The sequence below is a fragment of the Dryobates pubescens genome, chromosome 12 (genome assembly GCF_014839835.1).
Source record: "Dryobates pubescens isolate bDryPub1 chromosome 12, bDryPub1.pri, whole genome shotgun sequence".
Classification (NCBI taxonomy): Eukaryota; Metazoa; Chordata; class Aves; order Piciformes; family Picidae; genus Dryobates; species Dryobates pubescens.
Window position 1 is genome coordinate 16160593 of NC_071623.1, and position 20821 is coordinate 16181413.

Sequence of the window (20821 nt, forward strand, 5' to 3'; positions counted from 1 at the left end):
CTTCACAAGGTGCTGCAAGAGCATCTGCAATAAAAATTGTGAGCCAGCCAGTCCCAAAGATCCACCTCTCTCTGAGAACTGTCCACATTGAACAACTGAGCCACAAGCCTGCAACAAGAAGCTGACTGTATGGAGAGGAACGTCATCCTAGATAATAATTTCTGGGCATAGACTGGCACATCATGCCAGGTCAGCTCCTTAATAATGCAGAGAAACCAGAAAGCCACATCACAGATGATCTTCAGATAACCTCAGTGGGAAGATCCTGAAACAGAGCAAAGTTCCTGAGTACTTTGGCTTCAGTTAGAGTACTCACATACTTAAACAAGCTGAGTCTCCTGCCAAGTGGTGACATCAAAAGGGAAAGACTGCATGATATTTGAGTGCTGGATAGGGCTCAAAACCTACACTAGGTGCACTGTATGGCCTTCTACCTTCTCAGAGAGTGTTTTAGGGACAAATTTAGTGTTAACAGAAACTCTTCATAGGACTCCTACTTTTGGTAATGAAGATTGCCTATTATTATCAGGTAATTAATAGGAATTTTTCCTGTAAAATAGTTTCTTCTGCAAGACTGATGAGACGTATTCGAGACAGATAACTCCAAGCCTAAAGAACTGGGAAAAAGTGGAAACCTGTTTAAAAGCTGCTAAATTAAGTTGTGTATATATCAATGGCAGATAACAGCGATCGTCTTCTCCAGAAGTTTTGTAGCACAATGTGTCATCTGTTCTTGTCTGTAGAAATCCCCCCACAAACCTGCATGAAGTATTCTGCTGATATATTTCTTTTGCATTATGCTGGTATAAAATTGGTGAGCTAGAAAGGAGTATCAGGGCAACTGTCATCAATGTCCATACCAATATAGCAACCATTAAAAAGTGCCAGCCTCTCAGTAGTGCAGAGAACAAGCACTGCAGTGGATTGTATTTCTGGTACTATTATTGCAGAGAGACTTGCAAGAAGCATACACGCTGTGGATGAAATGGGCATGGAATCACAGGGGCTAATGATAGAAAAAGGCCACTTAAGTCAACTGCTACATCTCCCTGCTGGTATAGGATTGTTCCCAACGAGATATGGTGTATTTTTAGTTCTTTGTCCAGTCTGGCTTTATATGTAAATAATAAAGATTGTCAGTTATAAAGGAGCCTAAAATAGTTTTGTTCTAGTTCTGCCTTCCTCTTCTTTCCGTCCTCCCCTCCCTAATTTCTTATTCAGGCTAAATGAGAACAGGAAAGACATCCATACTCTTCCCCCACCCTACACCCCCGCCGCTTCTGTTCTCTCTTCTTCTTTCTTTACTGTTTGACCTTCTTCATAGACAGGATTTCTCTGACCTGATTTTTAAAAAATTGTATTTGGACAGTTCACTTCTATATGCTACTCTATCACAGGTCTGATTCAGAAGGCTTTTCAAGATGTGAAGGCTCGCTTTGACAGGAGATATCCTACTTGCAAGCCAACCTGGAAAAGAAGTAATAAGCAAAGCAGTGATTTAGGAGCTGAATGGAAGTTTTGCATATGCTTTCTTGTGTACTGTGTCTTGTATTATCTTATGAGTTGAACACCTATTCACTCTCAACCTGTCTGTTATATACAGCCTTCCAGAACAGTGAGCTAGGATGTGGTTTAGCTTGGAATCAAGTATATGCCGTGCCACACAAGAACAAGCAATTTAGGAATACAATACAGAAGTCTTTTGGGTATAGAAAAAAGAACTACTTAAGTACTTCACAGAAGTACCTTTTCATGTTCAGGAGGACTATTTTCCTTTTTTGACTCTGCACCTGTAAAAAGTTGCATCTGAAGTGGACACAAATTGGTAAGACACAGCTTTTAGAAAATGAAGGTTTTATCTGGAAATGCATCTGTATGAGGAAACAAACTGTCCTCAGTGGTTTGTCATTGCACACACCAGCAAGTCAAGTGGAGAGGATGGGGAAGTTACAGCTGAGGTAGTATTAATTTTATGAGTGAATGGCCCTCAGTGTATCTCATCTTTGATCCATATGCAGCCACATCTCTGCTTTGAATCTGATAAGCATAATACCTTCTAGACAGTGAAACAGTGGACAAATTAATACTGTCATTGTTCCTTACTGTAGCCTGAATGAGAACACTGAGAACAAAAACCCTTGGGATTGAATTAACGCCAGCCGAGTGTGCATGTCCTGTCTGCAGCAAAAAAACCCAGAGAGATGGAAAATGAGGACATGCCAAAAAATTACATGTCATCTGCTGTTGAGATAAAGCTGTGAAGAGAGGGAGACCAAGAGAAAGAAGAACTTGTTTTATGGGCTGTGTTGGTTGAAAAGAGTCTTGAAATAGAAGCTACGTTCTATAGTTCACCCATGCTGAGTTCAGGGAAATAGGGCTCCTGACATCCTCTTGCAATAATCAGCTTTGCACAAAGCAGCCGGCTTCAGAACGAGCTTCTTTTCTCAACAGAAACAACCCTTAAGGTACTCAATATTGGCTGACTGCTGTGGCTGCTTTGAGGGGAAAATAAAACACAACAAAAACAGGGGAAAAAATATAAAACCAACCAGCTGCTTTTTCTCAGAAGAAAGAAAGAGGCAAAGCAGAAGGTACTTACCTAATTCCTGCTATCCCTCAGTAACAGGCTGTGGTGTCCCACAACTTTGAGAACCCTCCTAGGAAGCTGCTGACATGGGAAGGGGCCTTGGTCCTTGCTTACTCCAAATTACTCCTGGAAATTAAGGACTATTAGAGAAAAGCTGCTGTCAGCTTCTTTTGGAAATTTGGAGTTGCTGAAAGAAGTGAGACTGTGCAACAACACCATTTATAGGCCACAAGACTTCAGGCATGTGAAGTAATGAACAGGTAGTGATCCATCTCCTTCTGAGAACTGCTAGTTCTAGCTTCCTTCTTCTCATGGTGTCAGCAGCACCCTGCTTCACCAGGCTACAGCTCAGCAACATTCCCACAGATGTTAGTGGGCTTGTCCTAGTGACATTTCAGTGAGCTATAGAAATACTGCTATCTGTTTAAGGAGTTGAAGCACAGACACTAAGCACAGAGGTCATATAGAATGACTTCATATGTCTCATATAGCCTGTGGGGTCAGCAGAGCTACAGAGCCATTTCTCGGGTACGAGTTGTCTGACATTTTTCAGGCATGTAAATAAGCTGAGACATGCCACAGTGCCTGTCTCCCCATCAGAGGTAAAGGGATTCTGAGTAATTTTCTTATATATAGATGTGCTGTATCACAGAATCACAGAATCAGCCAGGTTGGAAGAGACCTCCAAGATCATCAAGTCCAACCGATCACCCAACATTAACTAATCAACTAGACCATGGCACTAAATGCTTCATCCGGGCTTTTCTTAAACACCTCCAGGGGTGTTGACCCCACCACCACCCTGGGCAGTCCACTCCAATGGGCTATCACTCTTTCTGGGAAGAATTTCTTTCTAAGATCAAGCCTAAACTTCCCCCTGTGCAGCTTGAGACTGTGTCCTCTTGTTCTGTTGCTGGTTGCCTGGGAGAAGAGACCAATCCCCACCTGGCTACAACCTCCCTTCAGGTAGTTGTCAACAGCAATAAGGTCACCCCTGGGCCTCCTCTGTAGGAGACTGAATTCACATAGGTCTTTCTCAGGCAAAACATCTGCTACAGGGCACTTGGGAATAGGAGTCAAAGTAGGAGCTGAGACCACCCCTGTTCTCCCAGAAATCAAAACAGTAGCTTCAACTGCATAGCTATCTTTCTCTGCATGTAGTTCCTCAGGTTTGTGGCATTGATTTCTGTATCCACAGTGAAATAGTAATTTTACATATTTATGTCTAATAGATTACTCACTGATAACCAGGTTCAGGCAATCAGGAAAATCACTTCTGTGCCTTAGCAACAGAAAACACTGCTCAACTGAAAAATGATCACCAACCACCTCACACTGGTGTCCTTCCGCAGTCCCAGGAGAAGTGAATGCTTTTAAAATGAGTTCAGATTTGTGAAATGGCACACATTTTTTCATCTAGTAACTGCTGACCCAACTTTTTGGATTCCTTAATGTAATGGGTTGGGGCAGATCCCCTCCCCACCACAGGCAGAAATAACGACTCAGACAAACGGATTGCAAAAGTGATGAAAGTTTAAATAGAAAGCAGTGAATGTTACAGAAAACCCAAAGCGCAGTGACAAAGAAAGATCCCATCCCCACCTGAGGGTGCATCCAAAACCCCCAGGGCTCCTTCTTCCCCCTCCCTCTAGCCCAGCAAAGGGCTTGCCATGCTGCCTTATAGCCTTTCTCCTTGAGCTGCTGTTGCATTCCTGGCTTTCTGAGTGTGGTCTTTGGGGCTTGCCAGTACCTTTCTCAAGAAATGTGTCTTTTGCTGCCTTCCTCTCATTGTGATTACAGGATGCATTTATACAAACTGAGTCCTTGGGTCTTTATGTGGTCTGTCTTTGTCACAAAGTTACCCAGGCTGCCTCAACCTTTTCTTTTCATTTTCATTCGTAACAACTCCTTTCACAGACTGAACTTCCCATTTTGTCTTCTATCACACAACAACCAACATTTTGACTTTTTTTCCTCAGTGTATTTGTGTTTCCATGGTGAAGGGAATATTATAATTCTTTTTCTTGTGATTTACCAGCTTTGAACAGTACAAACTACAGACTGACTTTCTAATCTTCTAGCAGATTTTCCTGCCTCAAATCCTTTGTATTCAAGTTAAATACATTTTAAACCCAAGTGACTGGTCAATGTCTACACTTTGAGGCCAAATAAACTAGTAGTCTGACTTCCAGAAGAGTTCATCTAGCCATCCTTAACCTGGGTTTAGCATCCTGTATCTTCCTAGAGACTCTCTTCCAGAAAGGCTCATGGGTTGAGATAAAGGATTCACCTCTTTCTGTGGTATTTTAGGCACAGATTGAGCAATTAATTATCTTAAAATATCATGCTTTCTTTCTCATTTGAATTTTTCCAGATTTAACTCCCAGATATTGATTCATGTTTGGCTTCTGCTCCATTAAAGTACATAAGGTACTTACACTAAAACAGAACTCTATCTTTTCTTTGACAGGCTAAACATATGGAGCTTTGGAAGTCTCTTGCTTGATGCTCTTCCTGATCCGAATCAAGGAGACAAGTTATGCAGCACCCAGTGTGCTGCAGGGGAAAAAATGGGAGAGTGTTTTGCACAGAAGCATTGTGCTTCATCAGGACTTGGGGGAGAAGGAAAAGGAGGTGGGGAAACTAGGCAGGACTGGAGACAGCAAATTCCTTCATCAAGCTGCAAAGAAACTCATCTGGGGATGAAACCAGGACTGTATGTGTGCCATGGCTCTGTAGTTACTTACCTGCCATTCTGGAAAAGTGGCATGGGGTAGTGAGTGCTTACAATGCAACTATTTTGTAGCTCTCTGCATCATCTGGGGGGTTTGACCCTAGCAGGTCCAGAAACTCACCTATCAGGGACAGGATCCAGATTTCTCTGCAAGCTTGGCCAAGTACCATATTGCCTCATCTGAAACTGCTGCTATGTGGTTAGTTCTGGGTCCTTGCAGAATATTAATGTAAAACCAAAAATGAGCTTGGTGAGCCTAGAAAAATACCATGAAGTATATGAGATTTTTCCAAGCTGGGCCAACTTGGTTTGGTTTCTTTTAATTTCTCCCTGTGTTATATACTAAGTCAGCTGCACCACATGAACTTTATAAATGCATGGAAAAACACAAATATTGCCAAGACTGTTTGATGTGGTAATCTATCCCTCTTGACTGTTGTGAACACTTCCTATGGCTTTCACTTTCTTAAAGTGGAGTTTGCTCTATTTATTGTAAGCCCAGTGATTCGGAGCTTCATAGGTAAAGAGCTCTTTACTCCCATCTGTAGGTAAAAAGGGAAAGAACAGGCGTGGGACTGCTTTTTATCCTACTGTAAGCACCGAGATGCTTCAGAGAGGTCTCTTGCTATTACACGGGGGAGGATGCATAGCTCCTATTTTCATAGATCTGATAGCCAGGTTTTCTCCTGCTGCATAACACAATGTATGCTCAATGTGTGCTCACCTGCAGTAGGTAAACCAATGCTACAGTTCGCCACCTCCGAGAACACTACTTGTGTACTTCTCCCTCCTCCTCTACTCATGCCATAACCCATCCCTACACTCCCCTGCGTGGTCCTGGACTTTCCTTTGTACTTTTCAGCCACTGCCAAGAATTATCTTGACTCCTTTGGTCAGGAAACAACCATGCTTTTCTTTCTTTTTGATAGGTTATTTTTCTACCTGGACAGGGAACTGCACAGTGAGTCCAATGAGCCTCAGAGCTGATGTGTACCTTGTTAAGAGGCTGGGCTCTGGGCTCCCCTTCTCTATGGAGCAGCACTCCCTCACTGACCCCCTAATGTGGCAGGCCAAAAGTTCACAGAATGACAGGGCAAAGCCTGCTGGGCCTGAGTCATCCACAGGAAGTTGCAAGAGTTGCTCAAGGAATTTAGAAAAGCACTGGTACTTTCTCCTGAGAATGCTGCTCCACCAAAGTCTTTCCATGTTGAGTATTGAGTAAGATGCATCACAGCAGGCTTGGCCTTGGGGACTCAGATAACAGCATGGTACCTAAGATGTCAATGGACTTTGTTGCCAAATGAGGAAAATCCCAAACAAATCCCAGACTACAAACCTTGCAGCAGAAGTTCCATGGAGGAAAGCTTCCTTTGCTCCCCTTGCTGGTGAATGAAAAGAAAGCCCAAATGTGCTGCAGGCCAGTTAGGAAATTATCACAGCTAGGAGTGATATCCCAATGGATCACAGTGGGGTCCAAAAACCTTCTGGGACAGAACCCTTTCTTTCTAAACAATGGGGAGCCCATGCAAATTTGCCATGCACTCTGAACAACAAGACAACTGACCACTGTAAATGTGGACATGAGTGGTAAAGGGCCTGCTGGGCATTGACATGTAGAAGATGGGAATATGCAGGTGTAGAAGGTGGGAAGATGCACATGTGTACAAGTTGCATTCACCTGTTGGCCACTCACATATGGAAAGTGTGAAATTAAGTCACTAGACTGCTGCTAAGTGTGGCCCAGGGAAGCCTATTACTCATTCATACAGAGTGGCTGTTCTTTCTCAAGCTGATGCTGTGTTCCGTTTTCTCCCCTCTTGAAAGTTTTTTTCCTTGTTTCTTGATCAGGCTTGTGAAACATAAAGAGTTACCTATTCAGGACACAGTAGAAGGAGTATCTTCTGCCTGAAAGGTTCAGTTGCAAATATGAATTGTTCCTAGGAAAGACTCTCATGTCTTACATGGTCAGGTGCTGCCTCCCACAATTTACTGCACAGTTGTGTACTCCTAAGCATGTGGGACCTTACTAATGCTAGGCATCCTCAAAATATCTGTTAGTGGCTATCAAAAGATCAGGTGATAAATTCATACTCACCAACATAACTATTACAGTGAAATGTGTAATGCTCCTTTGGATATGACATATGTGTAGTAAATAAATTCAACAGCTCAAACACCTTCTCCCAGTGCTAGCTCTGCTCTGTTCCAGTTGGCTCCTTCAGTGTGGTTTTGCAATACGCCAGATATTTCATTTACAGCACAGAGGTGTATGCCTGAACATATTTGCAGGCCAGGAGGGGATTTTGGCTGGAGAGATTTTTTTTTTGGAACAGGGAGTTAGAAAAGTCCTGTGTAGAGTTGGCAGAAATGGCTTGGTATGGGTTAAGGTGCCAATTCAGCCATACTCAGCCTCTGACGGGTGGCAGGCAAGTGCTTTGCTGAGCAAGTTTCTGGGTCATCTCTGAAGTTAGACCTGCTCATAAAGGGGTTGTATGTCTCCTGTGCAGATTTGGCACATGCATGCAGGCTGGTAAACGTATAAAACAAATGATTTGATCTAAGTGGAAGTGCTGGCATGAGAAAGGATTGTGTTTTTCAGAAAGGATTTTTGTAGCTGTCCTGGATACTGCTCCTTTTCTGCTCCCCTCCTTAAACAGTATAGGAAGTGAGAGGAGAGAACAACATCTTTTTACTGATGGTAAGTTCAGCTTGCAGATGAAAAGCTGGCCCAGGTTTCAGCTTTCACAGCAGGTTTGAGAAGTCTGTATCTCATGCTATTAAAAGTGACTGAATCTTGGAAGTTTATCTCAATTTCACATAAATTTGAATCAGCCAGAAATGTAACTCAAGTTACAGCAAAAATTCAAAGAGACTTTGGATTCATTGATAGTTCTGTTTATAGAGTTTCTTACAGACAGATTCCACATGCATTCAGGAAACAGTTTAAGTTGTTCAACTTTCATTTTGCAAGTATTTTTAAAGAGATTGCCCTTCTCTTGTTCCCTGGATAGTAATTGCATTTCCAGTGGAGAGAAGCCCCAGCTGAGGATGCACGCACCCACAAGTTACTACATCAGTTGACAAGGGCAGACCAATGGATGCCATTATCTGGACTTCTGCAAAGACTTTGACACAGTCCTCCACAACATCTTTCTCCCTAAACTGGAGAGCTATGGATTCAATGGGTGGACTGTTCAGTGGATAAGGAATTGGTTGGATGGCTGCATCCAAAGGGTAGCAGTCAACAGCTCAATGTCCAGATGGAGAAGAGTAACTAGTGGTGTCTCTTAGGGGTCTGTATTGTGACCAGTGCTATCAAATGTCTTCATCAGTGATATAGCCAATGAGATTGAGTGCACCCTCAGCAAGTTTGCTGATATGACAAGCTGAGTGGTGTGGTTGAGAAGACTGAGGAATGGAATGTCATTCAGAGAGACCTAGACTAGAGAAGTGGGCTAGGGAGATGCAATAAGGGGAAGTGCAAGGTCCTGGACCTGGGTTGGGCAATCCTCATTAACAATACAGGCTGGAGGATGATGAGACTGAGAGTAGCCCTCCAGAAAAGAACTTGGGGGTACTGGACATGAGCCAACAATGTGCACTTGCAGCCCAGAAGACAAACCATATCCTGGGCTATGTCAAAAGAAATGTGGCCAGAAGCTCAAGAGAGATGATTTTGCCACTCTCGTCTGGTGAAACCTCACCTGGAGTACTCTGTCCAGCTCTAGAATCTTCAGCACAGGAAGGATATACTTCTGCCAGAACTGGTCCAGAGGAGGGCCAGAAAGATGCTCAGAGGGCTGGAGCACTTTCTCATACAAAGACAAGCTGAGAGAATTGGGGTTGTTCAGCCTGGAAAAGAGACCTTATAACTACATTTCAGTAGCTGAAGGGGATCTACAGGACAGCTGGAGAGGGACCTCTTTGAAGGGCTTGTAGCTATAAGACAAGGGGCAGTGGTTTTAAACAGGAGCAGGGTAGATTTACATTGAATAGTAAGAGGAAGTTCTTCACAACAAGGATAGTGAAATGATGGAACAAGTTGCCTAGAGATGTGGTAGAGGCCCCATCCCTGGAGACATTCAAGGTCTGACTTGACAGGGACCTGAACAACCTGATCTAGTTAAAGATGTCCCTGCTCACTGCAGGAGGGTTGGACAAGATGACCTTCCAACCTGATGCATTCTATGATTCTAAGCAGAGCAGTAGCATTTAAGGACATTCAGATTTTTGTCCTGACAAACACACAGAACCAAGATCTGGATTCAGATCTCAAGAAACTCCAATCTGTGTGGTTTGGATTTGAGCTGCAGTTAGGTTTTACAGAAGCAATAAGTGAACCAAAGTATAGAAGTGAATCACTGCCAAAATTGATTTACAGTAAACCTTTATTAACTTCTTCAGTGAATGGAGCCAAAGAGAGAGAGAGAGAGAGAGAGAGAGAAGAAATAAAAATATACAATTTAAATTACCACTCTTTTCCCCCTTCTTTTCTCCATCACATTCCAATATTATTCTCCTATAATGGCTCTAAGCTTATAGCTGACTCAAAAAACAGTGTTTGGTAAGCATAACCATGTGACTTTTGTCAATATTTTTCTTGTGAAGAGTTGTGTTGCACGATGAAAAATGTCTCTCTCTAAACATCATTTTCTGATGGACTTTTTTATGTCTCATAAAATGTGCTAATTTTTACTTGTCCTCTGCTGTCAGTGAAACAAACTGTTATTTCATTCCATAGAACAAAACTCAAAACAAGAATGTCTAGAATATCAAGAATAATGATGTACAGAGTCCCTTCTGGCCCTAGCTTGCATTGAAAAATAATTGGATGAATTGGGGATGCTTACATTTCATCCAGCCTGCCACTGTGAGTAATTCCATGCTGCCTTCTTGGCCAAAGCTCAGCCATTTAAGCACTTGGTGAAAATCTATTTGGATGGACTTGGTGTAGGAATATATCAGATAGCAACAGAGTAAGAATGAATGCTCTTTGGAATAGCATTGCCTGTGTTGTCACAGCATCTAACGCTGCACAAACAACATCCTGACTGTGGCTTCAAATCTCTGCTGCTGGGTAAATAATAAACAATGAGGATGCTAACCATCAAAATTAAAGTTGGCTTGGATACAAACTGTAATGTGGTGGGCCAGAGAATTCAGAGGGTTGAATAAGCCCTTGTGTGGTGTAAATTGTCATGGTACCATGTAATGTCAGTGGATCTACAATTTACAGAATCACGGAAACATTCATGTTGGAAAAGATGCTCAGGATGACAAAGTCCAATCAATAGCCCTACTCTACAGGGTTCACCCCTAAACCATATGCCAAGCACCACATTCCAAGCACCATGACCTCTAAACACATCCAGGGTTGGTGACTCAACCACTTCCCCGGGTAGCACATTCCAATGCCTGACCACTCTGTGAAAATTTTTTTCCTCATGTCCAGTCTAAATATACTCAGTTGCAGCTTGAGGCCATTCCCTCTTGTTCTATCACTAATGACCTGTGAGAAGAGACCAGCACCAGCCTCTCCACAACATCCTTTCAGGTAGTTGTAGAGAGCAATGAGGTCTCCCTCAGTCTCCTCTTTTCCAAACAGAACAGCCCCAGATCCTTCAGTCACACTTCATAAGATTTATTCTCCAGGCCCTTCCCCAGCTTCATTGCCCTCCTCTGCACTCTGCAGCTCCATATCTCTCTTGTCTTGAGGTGTCCAAAACTGGACACAATACTCAAGGTGTGGCCTTACCAGAGCTGAGTACAAAGCTCAGACTACCTCCTTGCCTGGCCAGGAGATCATGCTATGGGCTGTTGCCTCCCAGAATGGATCAATGAATCAAAAGAAAACAGATGCCAACTTGTGAAGACTCATGTTAGAATCACGATTTACTGCAGATTTTTGATAGTAAACAATTAATTGAAAACTAGAGATACTGGAACAGGTTGCCTAGGGAGGAGGTAGAAGCCCCATCCCTGGAAGTGTTTTTTTAAGGCCTGACTGGATGTGGCTCTGAGTAACCTGATCTAGTGTGGGGTGTCCCTGCCCATGGCAGAGGGGCTGGAACTGGGTGATTTTTGAGGTCTCTTCCAACCCTGAGGATTCTGTGATTCTGTGTAGATGGGTTCTTCTTTGAAATATCTCAAACAGTCATTCTAAAACATGCCTGTGTATTTTCCTCACCTGGTTAATTTATTTTTCAGTGACTTTTCCTTCTGTTTCTCTTTCCCAATGTATTGCTGATAGATTTTGAAAAGTTTTCTTTGGATGTTCCCAGACTTTTGTATTATCAAAGGAGGAAAAGATTTTGGAGAGCACTGCAATGAAGATGCACCGTGGAGGGAGCCAGGGAGTGGGAATGGCTGGTGCTGTGAGGTAGGGACTCCAGTGGTATCTCTGATGGGACTCTTGCCCCAGTCCACCTTAAACATCCAGCTCTTGTGCTGATTTCTTCTGAGCCTGAAACCTGGGAGGGAGAGGATCATAAACAAGGAGAAAGAAACTGTGGAGTTTTCACCAGAGGCAGCACTCAAACTGCAGCTCCCCAGACCTCCTCACTGTGAAATGAAGTGAGAAGGCAAGTTTTAAAAGGAGGAGGTAGCCTCTTCCTCCTCCTGTTTGGGAGGTGAAAGTGAACAATGATACATAAAGCAAAACCAGCTCATTACTTCCTCCTGCATTGTGGAGCAGGTACATATTTCCATGTGAATAGCTGCATTTGAAGAATTCTGGGGTTTGGTAGCTCAAAGTTTGTTTATTTTTTTAACAGCCCTCCTGTAATGAAGTAACCCAGGTTAAAAGTACATCTGTCAGCAGCATACTCACCCCTCAGGGGCTGTGAGGCATGAAGCTTTGCCTGTTCAGGCCTTAAGGAGTGCATGCACAGGCTGACAAACATAGACTGTGGTATGTGCTATTGCTTATTCACAGGATCACAGAATCAGCCAGGTTGGAAGAGACCTCCAAGATCATCAAGTCCAACCAATCATCCAACACCAACTTATCAACTAGACCATGGCACTAAGTCTCTTCCTAAACACCTCCAGAGATGTTGATTCCACCACCTTCCTGGGCAGCCCATTCCAGTGGGCAATCACTCTTTCCGGGAAGAATTTCTAAGATCAAACCTAAACTTCCCCCTGTGCAACTTGAGACTGTCCTCTTGTTCTGTTGCTGGTTGCTTGGGAGAAGAGACCAACTCCCACCTGGCTATAGCCCCCCTTCAGGTAGTTGTAGAGAGCAACAAGGTCTCCCCTCAGCCTTCTCTTCTCCAGGCTAAGCATCCCCAGCTCCCTCAGTCTCTTCTCATAGAGCTCATGCTCCAGACCCCTCGTCAGCTTTGTTGCCCTTCTCTGGACATGTTTGAGCGCCTCAACATCTTTCTTGAGTTGAGTGTCTTGACTTCACCCTGGCAGTGGGATAACTGCTGAGAGGAAAGCAGGAGGATTGGAAAGGATGTGTGTTGTCTAGAGTGAAGCATTCTCAGTCAGCGCCATGACTTCATATGGACTTGTCACAAGCAGAGTCATTATTTTGGACCAAAACACAGCCAAGGCAAAGTTGTGACCTAAGCTCTAGACACTACTCCAACACACAGAAATAGATACATGAACTTTTCTCTCTACCCAAATAAATGAATACATAATAACAAAGCACCATAAACAAAAATTGTAAACCCAAATGATTCAGAGTGGTCATTGCAGGAACTAGAAGGATCTCAGATTAGTTGATGGTGCTTTTCATCATGCACATGAATTCAAAGGATCTTCCTGAAAATGAGGAACTTGCTTCTAACAGAGAAGTCCTACATTCCATTTGACTTCAAGTGGGAGTACAGTACTTCATGGGAGCTGTCATTCAGTAATATACTGACTGTCTGAGGCTCTGCCCTTGCATCTTAAAGCATCTCTTTTTTTCCTTTACTCAGTTGTGAAAATGCTTCATAGAAAAGGGTCTTTCCCTGCAAGTGGTCTATGGACACCTTGCAGATATTAATCTGAAGCAGCATGGGGTCTTCCTGAGATCTTACAAGTAGATGTGTTTCTGGATGGATTGTAGGACCAGAGATGGTCTTTTTATCAGGAGGCATCAAGTCCTTTATCAAAGCAAAGTAGGTGCCATGGGCTGACCTGCTCGCTGCTGAGGAGGTGTCCTTCTAGAGGAGGAGATAGTTTCACTGTTAGAACACAGGAAGTAAAAGAATGTGTAAAGGTAGCACCCAGGTGTTTGAAGTAGCCGTTTACTCTCCATGAGAGCGGTAAATAAATGGGGCAGTTTCTCTTGGCATGGAATTAGTAAGGAAACTGAAAATGTAGTTTTGGGACAGGGCAAGAACTCATGGCACCGATGCTGTAAAAACAACTGTCCCAAAATACATGTCTCAGTGAAGTTCAATTCTGCCTTTTGTGAGACTAGAGAGAGCTGATCTTACAAAACCAAGTGCTTGTTGAAGTTGCTGTTGTATGGAATTGGCGTGTGATGTTTTTCTAGCAGCCTCTCTTCACTGTCATCAGAGTGCAATTTCTCCAAAGTTGCTGTGGGATGCAACAGATTTCCTGGAAAAAGAGGCTTGTGTTGACACCCACAGGCTAGTAATGTTTTCACAAGAAGGAACATGACTTTACATTTGACTGTCTTGAAAAGAGATTAGCAACACTGTGATTTATAACAATTACCAGGGTTTGAGGTTGTCGTCCCCACCACTCTGAATCTAAGCTCTAGCAGGTAGGTGTTAAGAGAGTGAAGCATTTCTGGCAAGATTTATGTGCCCGTACAGTAGAATGGGAGTGAAATCTGACAGTCTAAAGGAGGGGGAGCAACTGACAAATAGAGGGGGTGGAAAAGACAGATTGGCTTGGAATTTTTCTTTCCTGTTCCTTTGCAATTAAAACCCTTTGAGACTCTTCACTCTTGCATTAAAAATTTCATTTGCACAGACATTTCCCTTCCCTGTCCTTTTGTTCTAACAGTCAACATGGGTTCACAGCATGGAAGTGGAAATCAGATATGGCCAAGGCTAAACCTCCATGAAAGAATGTCTTTTCTAGAAACAGATGACAGTTTCCCTAGAAGTGAAACCTCTTTGGGGATGAAGTTCTCTTAGAAGAAATAAGCCCTTTCTCACTATGGCGTCTCACAGCTGAACAAACAGTGCTAGAAGAAAATGTGTCCTCATACAGTAGGGTATTCCAGACTAAATAGCAACTGTAGCTTCCCAAAAAGCTGTACACCACCCTCTTTGGTTGTTTTGGTCAAATGGGTGCTTGCAGCCACACTGAGCAGCACATGATTGTTCCTGTAGAACTATGGCGGCACATAGTCCCAGGACTTCTTGGCTGTGAGATGGAAAGTGACTTATAGTTTGTAAGATGCCCAGAAGTCCAACACATGATGAATAACAGATTGCAAACCCATAATGAGCAGGAATAGTTCCATTAGCAGCATGAATCCTACTGAGCAACACTATAGGAATATAAAATAGGGATATAGTTCAGATAATAATAGCCTTTCTCTTACTGCACAAAGGCACATTTTCAAAGAGATGAAGACACAGAATAAACTACTGAATATATCTCTAAATATTAGAATTGGCTCTTAAGTAAGTGTCTCAAACAACTCCTGAAAGATTTTCATCCTGAGCTACATCTAGAATATAAAGAAAAAGGTGCTACACTTGCCAATATAGTCTTGCTTCTTTAGCCCATGAAAAAATGCCCACAGATACATGGATAAAGAACCACGTTTTATCTGTAGCAGAATCCAAATGTGCAATTGTGCCTATGTTCTAAAACATTTGGAGTGTACATTAGCTACAGAAGCTCATCACCTCACTCATCAGAAATTTAATAAATATATTTCCTCTGGAGTGCCTCATGTCTACATCCCTTTGACTGATGTAGTCACTTTTTGGATGGAGGTATATCACAAAGAAATTTCCCACCAGTTCTAAGAAAAAACACTTGAACGTTGGCTACAAGCCCACGTGTTTGTAAAGTGAATTGAGTGACAAGCTGCTTGGGACTTTAAAGGTCTCTTCCAACCTAAAGCATTCTGTGACTACTGTCCTTAAAAACACAGCTCATGTGGGATATTTTGTAATTCTCCTGTTCTATGTAAACTTTCAAGGGTTTAAAAGCATCCTGGTCCTGTGCGGGAACAACGTGAGACCTTCCGATGTTTCTTAGGAAAATGAGAAAGAGACAAAAAAAGTGATGGGTTTCCTGAATTGCTAGTTGGCTAGGGTTAAGCACTGATATGAAACAGGCTGTCAGGACCAAGTGCTTGTGCCACTGACTGGTCAGTTACTAGAACAGCATGAGTGAAAGGCCATGAATTTGCTCCATCCCAAGTGATGATTGTTCTTATAGCATTGTGTAGCATAGGGGAACCAGATTCAGGTCCTTGTTTTGCCAGAAAGCCCATTTTTGCTGTGACAGTGACCTAACTGCCAGTATCTTGGCTAAGCTGAGTTGCTCTCTTTCTTTGGATGCAGGCAATTTTTCAGATGAAAACCTAAGCAAAAGTGGTGTGTTTCTTAAAAAAGATTTATATTTTAACAAATCAACAGCTTCCAATAAAAAAAAAAAAAAAAGAAAAGAAAGTGTGCATCACTGGAAAATTCCCAGCTAGCTCTACTGATGAGTAAAGTTTTACTTTACAGATGGAGTTAATAATAGTTTATAAGCTAAAGTGAAAAGGATTTTGGGTGAGCTTTTCCTAAAGAGGAAGTGAGTCAGTGTCTCGGCAGGAAAGTGTTCCAGATAGGCAGGGCTGGAAAAGTTACAAAACAACCCCCAACTGTGTGGAGTCACAGGGAGTGGACAAGGGATTATTGCATCCCAGATTGCAGAATGCTGGTAGTTAGTAGGGGGCCTTTCATACCCCTCAGCCCGTGCGTCTTAAGGTATGGTCTTCTCCCATCTCACAAACTCCGAGCAGCTAAACTGAGTCATCACAAGGAAGGCGTAGTAGCTAAGGAAGAAGCAGGTGTTGCAGATGGGTGGGTGATTCAGTGGATGGTGTTATTCCTACTGAGTCAATGCCGAAGCAGTCTGTAAGCAGGAAGTTAGGGACACTCTGTGGTTGGAAGATCTGCTTTCTAAATCCAGTGACATTCAGGGATTCTGCAGTTCCCTTGGTATGCTTTCTACAGGCTGGGCTGCCTTCAGTTGTCCTTAGGCACAACATTTTCAAAAGCAAAAACTAGAGCAGCATTTTCAAGGTAACTTTCAGCAGGACTCACGATCCTGAGAGGCCAGGTTATTTTTGATCATGGTTTAGTATTTCCACATTAGGAAGGCATTTTTGGAAAACAGAAGTCTTGTACTCTTGTGACTGATTTCACAGCCCTCCCACTAGTTCCTGAGTGTTCTGGGCTGGGACTTTACATGAAATTCTTTTAGTGAGAGTTAAGTATCTTTATTTATTTATTTATTATTATTCTGCAGGGTACCAGGAACAGCACTGACACTCATAAGGTGTACTTAGGAGTACTTAAATTTCAGTAGCAAGTTTTCCATGGCCGTCATGTCCTTTGACGTGCCAATATTCTCTTACAGAAAACATCTCCTCTGACTTGCTTAATTCATCACAAAAACAGGAACAAATTTTAGAGAAGATGTCTTGAAATATCCATTACCAATTAAGTTATTACAAGGTCCATGCCATTTGCCCTCTGATGTTCCTAAGCTCTCTAATAATCAAAGAATCACAGAATGTTAGGAGTTGGAAGAGACCTCTGGAGGTCATCTAGTCCAATGCCCTCTGCCAAAGCAGGATCACCAAAGGCTGGCCACACAGGAATGCATCCAGGTGGGTTCTGAAAGTCTCTAGAGAAGGAGACTCCACAGCCTCTCTGGGCAGCTTGTTCCAGTGCTTTGCCACCCTCACAGTAAAGAAGTTTCTCCTCATGTTGAGAAGGAACCTCCTGTATTCTAGCATGTATGGATTGTTCCTTGTCCTATCACTGGGTGTCAGTGAACAGAGACCTCTACCTTTCTCTTGACACCCACTCCTCAGGCATTTATAGGCATTAATCAGATCCCCTCAGCCTTCTCTTCTCAAGAGAAAAGAGACCCAGTTCTCATTATTTTTGTTCATAGGAGAGATGACCAAGTCCTCCAATCATTCTTGTAGCTGTCTATTGGACTCTCTCCAGCAGATCCCTGTCCCTCTTGAGCTGGAGAGCCCAAAACTGGACACAATATTCCAGGTGTAGTTTCACCAGATTAGAGGGGAGAAAAGTCTCCCTAGACTAACTGGACACACTTTTCTTGGTGCATCCAAGGATGCCATTGACCCTCTTGGCCACAAGGGCACATTGCTGTCCCACATATAACTTAATTTAATACACACATACACAGATGAAAAGTGCAAACTTTACACGTAGTAGAGGAAGAGGTTTAGACCTTAAAAGACACTGCTGTTTCTCTTTTGCTTTTAGCATTTGGGTGGCTCTTCCCTCTTGCTGGAAGCAGTACAGCTTTGGAAAATGGATTCTTTTTTCTTCCTGTCTTCAGTAATTCAGCACTCAGAGTCTCTTCCTTTTCCTTTTATTCCATTACCTTTCGACTTGGTTCTTTAAAATTCCATAGCATCTTTCCCTTCAGGAAACAAAAGGAAAAAATAGCAATGTAATTTCTGGTTCCCGTGAGAGGAGCCATAAACTCTGGTCCATACGGTTCCTAGGAGGATGGCAGATACTGTGCAGCTCTGCAACATGATGAAATGGTCTTAAGATTTTGATTGGCAGAGGTCTCCTTGCAATTTCTGGTGCAGGAAACAATTTCTGGGGCACACTTTCTGGGGACTCACAATTAAATTTGACTGAGTAATCAAACATTCCCTCCAGGCTGAGAAAAAATAACTGGATGTCTTTTCTTAACTCATGCTTGACATTCACACTTACTGTTTTTCACCCATTTTACTGAGCACTGCTCTTGAGTTTCATTGGCTGAGCTTTTCATCCACTTCTCCTCTGCCACCTCTTCTTCCTTCTCTGAGGGTCTGTGTGCCCACACTAGCTCAGTGAAGTAAGATTCAAAGAGCATATGGGCTTCATTTCTGAAGTGCAGTGATGACATATACTAATTGTTGTGGTGTTTGGTGTTTGGGTTTTTTTTTTCTTCTAAATAGCTATTTTTACTCTTAAAGGATTTAATTTTGGTTTTACAAAGGAAAAAAATCATCCAATTTGTTATTTGGGGAAAACTCATTGCAAGATAAGAGGAGATGATGGTATGCTCCTTTAAAAAAAATATGTAGTTTTAAAAATCCATTCATCTTCTAAACTTGAAATGTTATGATCTTGACTGTTTAAGCACTAACCTGAATGAATTTGCCTCATCACCTTTCTGCTTTCTGTTCATATAAGTGATTTTTTTCAACATCATGGAGGAAGTCTGTGTCAAAGACTGAAATGGAACTAATCCCTCCAGAAAGCTGGGCTGGCACCTTGGCTACAGTACCACGAATCTGCCAAATAACAAACAGCCACATCCAAGACCTGTTGAGTATCCCTAGAACAAAAATGAGAATTGTGTGTGCAGCTAAAGAGAGGGCCATCAGGATCCAGAACTTCCCAATATGGTCTCTACCGATTGCTTCATCATTTTTATTGCAGCTTTTCTCTCTCAAATAAAGATAAACCACATTTTTATTTTTAGAGATGAACCGAAACCAAGTTCACTGTGTTCAATAGGAATTCAATTCAGTTACATCTTCTCCATCTCTTTAGGAGATGCAAGTCAAGCTTCAGATGAGATGCCATCTCCTTTGGTCTTGGACCTGTTTCTAAATGAATTCAGAGCTGAATGACATGGCTTGAAGTAATCTCAGTTATTATTCAGGGAATAAAGGGAAAAGTAACAGCATACATCACTGAATTTTTACTCATCCGCATCCCAGCACCTTTTTTCCCCCAGTGAAAACGATGAATACAATCTTTGCTTTCACAAAGCTGCTCTAAAGTAAAAATATTTCACAACTGCTTCCTGTAGAGTTTAGCCCCAGTTTCTTTACCAAACACCTTTTCTAGCCTGTCATGGCAAGTGGAGCTGTGACGGAGAATTAAACAGCAAATTAAACTCTAATGATGTGCTAAATCATTCTTCTTAATGCCAGCAGAAAGCCCCTGATCCTCCCCCTTCTGTTTATATAAATATTTGTATACATCTTTTTCATCTAAGGCAGGACTGAAAAGAGGTTTTTTTTTTTTACTATTATTTTTTTCTATACACAAGTCAGCTTGATTTGATAACCTGCTTACGATTTCCTACCATACAAGCCCTTTGAACTGCTGGGAACACTCCTGGAGGGTTGGAAGAAAGCAAATAAGGCACCGATTAAAAAAAGACAGAAGAACTAGGTTGATCATTACTCTAATTTTTACTTTGAACCACAGTGAGGCAAACAGTAAACAAAAGCCCTATGAACACTCTGAGTCTGTAGCAGGAGGGGGGGAAATAATAAAGTAATTTTTGTTCACAAGGCAGGGAGCAGCTTTAGGTTTTGGATCTGTGACATCCAGCACAGTGGGGCTCTGACCCTGATCTGCAACTCCTTAGTGCTATGACAATGTTCATACAAAACCCTATCTCCTAAACGGGTAACTATGTCAGGACTGGTGAGAAAGAAATGTCCTCAAAAGCAGGCTCTCTCTCTTGTTCTGGAGCTCTGGTCTGTGACCTTTGCCTTTTACCTGGATTCCTCTTGGAGGTTCAAAGAAATGGTTTGTAGTTCTCAGGCCCTAAAGCAGCTCCTCATGGGCAGCACAGGGAAGTTGAGCTACACATTTCCAGACAGAGGTTTGACCCCTGGGATAGTGTCAGTAATAGGCAGCCACGTTTTGGATATTTGGACTGACTCCAAGACCTTTTCCAGAGTACTGCCTTCTCTGGCACCCTCTTCAAAATGAAAGTGACCAATTGGAGAGAACTTAACGAGGGTACAAAAAAAGCCTTGAATACGTGGAAAAATATGCCTCACAAAGGCAGAGTCGAAGCTCCATTTACTTAACTTATTAAAGTCAGCAGATAGCTTGCTCATAGTTTATTAGCTCTTCCATAAAGAGAAGGTATTTGATATTGAGAGGTGATGTAAGCAAGGCTGAACTTTTTTGTTTTTTTCCTTGAAGAATAGTGTTAATTTAAACAGAAGTTACATGGCTCAGGAGTCTTCCTTCACATTAGAGTGAACAGAAGTTCTCTTAGGGGTATTAAAGGACTAAGTGGATGAAATACTTCACATGTTATGCAGCAGGTTAGAGCAGATGATCATGATGGTAACTCCTGGCCTTGAAACCTGACCATTTCATGAAACTTCTGGGCAGAGGGATCATAACAGAATGTACCACAGGTGTTCAGAGATGCTTGTAAAATCCTGCCTCAGCTGAATGTGTCTGGAACAAGAACTGCTGCTGTCCCATGCATTCAGATTGGTCTCAAGAATGTTAAACTGATCAATAATGATAAATGACAATGTAGCAGAGAACAGGAAG